Source organism: Solanum tuberosum, unplaced genomic scaffold, assembly GCF_000226075.1.
Source record: "Solanum tuberosum cultivar DM 1-3 516 R44 unplaced genomic scaffold, SolTub_3.0 scf00008, whole genome shotgun sequence".
Lineage (NCBI taxonomy): Eukaryota > Viridiplantae > Streptophyta > Magnoliopsida > Solanales > Solanaceae > Solanum > Solanum tuberosum.
In genome coordinates, this window is record NW_006238934.1 from 2,830,900 (window position 1) to 2,835,513 (window position 4,614).

Consider the following 4,614-nt stretch of genomic DNA (forward strand, 5'->3'; position numbering starts at 1 on the left):
GTAGGGGGCTAGCAGAGGGGGGCGGGGGATCGGAGCAAGGGTGGGGTAAAAAAATAAAAAAATTGAAGTTGAAAAATATTTTTTTTAAAAAGCTTTAAATTTATTTTTTCAACAAAAAAATTGTATTGAAGTTGGAGGAAAGTTTTGGAAAATGTTTTCCTTACTTTTTGAAGGGAAGTCATTTTCCTTGAATTTGAGGAAAATGAGTTGATTTGGAAAACATTTTACCGAACCAAATCGGAAAATGTTTTCCTTCCTACCAAACGCACCCAAAGTGTTAAAGAAAGCATGACAAAGCAAATTGAAAGTAATCCTCATTACAACTAAATAATACGATAATTAAAGTGTACAAACGATCAAATAGTCGCAGAAATAGAATAACAAAAACTCTCAATGTAATATTATGTATACTAGTATATGAAGAATAAACGAGACAATTCTCAACTACCTAACTAACTATCTATCCGAATTTATATCTTTCATAACCTCATATATAAGATCATGTCCTCCGTTTCCTAATTTTTATATGCCTTAGCTTGTTCTTTTTCATGAGAAATAGAAACCACTACATATGACTCGAGCCTTGGATTTTAATCTTATCTTTAATAAGTTGAAGTCACCTTTTTTCCACCCATTCATAACTACAAATGTGGATTGAACACATCTCCTTTTCTTTTTTTTTACTTTATTATATTTCACATGATGTTATAAATTTTAGCATGTTAATTATTATCTTATTTTTCTTCGTTTATAATAAGATAGAATAAGTGGATAAGGAGGAAAAAGAAAAAGGGATGTGGCTCTCACTTTCTCCACGCATATGTGAAATCCAAAAATTGAATGAATACACATAAAGTATATATTGTCATAAAGAATGTCACGGCACAATTCTTGGCAACATTTTTTGAGTAGTTGAGGAGAGAACGTAAGTCGTTTGGTACTAGCAATAAGGATGAATTACATAATTATATTTTATATTGATAAGGGATATTAGTTAATATGAAGATTATTTATCTTAATATTTATATTACAATGATGGAATAATATCTGTCTCATCTTGTACCAAACAATATGATGCATATGCAACTCTAAGGTCTAATCACAAGGTAATAATATCGGTTGATGTACTAAAAGGTAAAAACTAATACACAACAACAATACGAGATTCAATATTTGAATTTATGGGTTTTGGCAATTCCTCATTTGTCACTAAGCTCTTAACATTATTATGTTTTTAGGTTTACGATTTATTATATGTACATGTTTAGTATAATATTATCTGAATTCAATCTAATTCGTATAGTAAACAGTATGTACATAACATCCCCTGAACAACAGTCAACTTATTCTACTTTCTTCACCTTAATGAGGTGTATCGAATTCTCCATGAGTGGTCTTCTCTAGTAACGAGTCTTAAAACCACTCGTAATGTAATAGACTTTTAAATGTGAATCAGGATTAATCGATCGAATTTGAACGAAAGAAAATTAAAAAAACTGTAAGTATAGAATTTGAAGGAAAGAAAACTAGAGGCAAAAAATGTCAATTGCTGATTGGTCCCTTCCATGATGATTATGGGCGGAAATTGGGAAGAAATAAAAATGCTTTGACAAATCAAGCCCAATTTTGGAATTGTCCCCTAATTCTATCCTTTGACTTTTGACTCTTCAATTACTCATTTTTTAATTGTTTTTAATCACATTATTTTGAAAAATCAAGAGTTAAAAAAAACTATTAAATTTTCACACCGCATTTTTTGCACAATAAAATAAAGGGAAATTAAAATTGTGCAGAATAGTAAAAATTTAAATCATATTAAATGTTTTATTACTATTTGGGGAAATTTTAATTTGCAATGATAGTTAATTTCGCCAATCTTGCTATTCATCTGATTTGTAATTTGCATGTTTTATATAAATTCAGAATTTGTATGATTCAGTTCCTGATTATATAAATTCAAAATTTTGTATATGCTTACCCTAAGTATTTGTATACGGTTTATGAAAAAATCATAGTAATAAATTACCCTATTTGTATAGTGGCAAGCGAAATATTCAAATGAAGTTCTAAAAAAGTTCTTAAATGTATAAATACAAAATTTGTATATACTTACCATATTTGTATATTCGCAAGCGAAATATACAAACAAACAAAAATATACAACCACAACCTCCATAGCAAACGAAATTATAGATATGAAGTGCAATTATCAAAACTATAATTATAAAGCCTTATTATATCTATTATATTTGCTATTTCTGAAATTTTCAATACAAGAAAGTGTTTTCTATTACGGAATTTTGAAGATTAAAAAAAAGGGTAACTTTCTTCAATTTTTACAAAGGGCAAAAATTGAAGCGTTTTTATTTTTTTAAAAAATGAAAATGGCTGCCTTGGGAGGATTTTTATTAAAAATAAATAAATTGAAAATGGCTGCCTTGGCAGCGTTTTTATTATTTTTATTTAAAAAATATTATTTTGAAAAAAAAATTGCTGACAAGGCAGCGAAATTCCTCCTCCAATTTTTTTATTTTTTTTAATTGTAACTCAAACATTCACATGTAACGGCATCAATATTGTGTCATAGGAAAATCGCTTCGTCAGGAGCGACTTTGCCTTTTTGATTTAAAAAAAATTGATGTGCCTTTTTTGAAATTTTTATTAATTTTTTTTGCCCTTTTGACTTCGGACTCGAGAAATTACGTACACTAATTAACTATGTTCTTTGTTTTCTTGAATTTTCTATTGAGTTGTTCAACTGTCAAATAGATTTGTTGTTTTGATTTTTCTAATTAAGTTCCTTAATCGTTTTCTCCACCAAAATGTATTGTATACTTATTAAGATAATTTTTTAAAAAAAATTACTGGTGAGGAGGACTTGGGAGTCAGGATAAGACTCGATTCTCGTATATATTATGATTTAAAAGTCAAATTAGTTATCAATTTAAGTATTTCTATAACAAATAAAATAATAAAGATATTGAACATAACCGCATGAATAATCTCACACTAACCCGTCAATTTGGGATCCAAATTAGAGATTTTAACGTAACCTCAAAAGTTAGCTCAAGAGGCAAAGATTTTGTCCAAACTCTATTAAAGAGATCACTCATTCCTTAAAGGACCGATGTAAGACTCTTCACACACATCCAGTGCAGCGCAATTGAATATGTAAGGGGCCAACATCAGAAATAAGAATTGAGATGGGATCAAAAGAAATCTTTAACCGCGATTTATTGATATACTTTTAAAATATTTTAAATTATTAATTTGTGTGATTTATAGTACTTTTTATATAGTTTACAAAGATGTATCTTACAAAATGTATGTGTCTGAATACGCAGTCAAAGAAAATAAGTTTGGATCTCGAAATTTAAATTGTGTCATATAAATTGAGACAGAAGGAATAATATTATAAATATTTGTCATTTTTTTATCATTTTTTTATCATGAGCAAAAAAGTATTTATTGTTCTTGAAAGTAAATAATTTTTTTACTTATTATTAAATGTAATTTTCAAAATAATAAACTGGATAAAATTAGAGTTAATTATGCCTTAATTATATGCATACAGCATACTACATTTCGATCTATGGGAACAAAGGGGCTATAACACAAATACTAATTAAAACCCCAAAAAAATAAATGTTAACATATCGTGATCCAATGGCAGTTCCATGTTTATTTTTAAAAAATAAATTAAAAAGTCCAAATCAACTTTTTTTTTCATTCGGTGTCAATATATGTATTAGAACCCAATTAAATTAGATTTGTGTCATGTAGGGCTCCATTCAAGAGGAATGGGGAACGCTTCAAAAAAAATTCATACACACGATTCAAATCCAAAACCTATAATTAAGAAGAAAAAAAAAACAAGTCTCATACATTGCACTACATTCGTCAATGATAGGTCCAAATCAACTTGCATACACATGAATAGCAAAAGCCATGTGGGAGAAGAAAAAACGGTACACAAAAGGAGGAAAGTAGTGGGAAACAAGGATTAACATTTAATTTTTCAAAATTAAAATTGATAATAAGAGAAACATCAGAGAATTTTCTAAACGACCCTAAGTCTGATTATTAATTAAAACTATACGTTATAAAATTAACTCACAAAATATAATTTGTCTAATATATTTAAATTTGGCTGGGTTATTCATACGCTTATTTATTAACTTAATCACTTTTAGTTCATCAAAATTGTGTTGATATATAATCTAATTTATCTCATGAGAAATTTGGTAAAAAGAATTCAAGTAGACTTTTTTTTTAATTGGATACGTTATATTAATTTTTTTATAAAAGAACAAATAAGATAATTAGTCAAAATTGAATAGATTGGATTTGACTCGAATTCAACCCGAATAACATATTGACTAGCTATACTAATTTTGACTCGTATAAATTCTAACAAAAACATTTAACTAATATTCAACGTTTACTCCTATGTACTTTTTGTTCAACATGTAATTAAACAACCTTAGTTTTTTTCATAATTATCTATTCATCTCTATGAGCTTTTTTTTCTCTATAAATACTCTTCTCACCCTTTCTTTCTACTTCATACCAATTCTCTCTCTTTCTATTTAACACAAAAAGAAAGAATTAAAG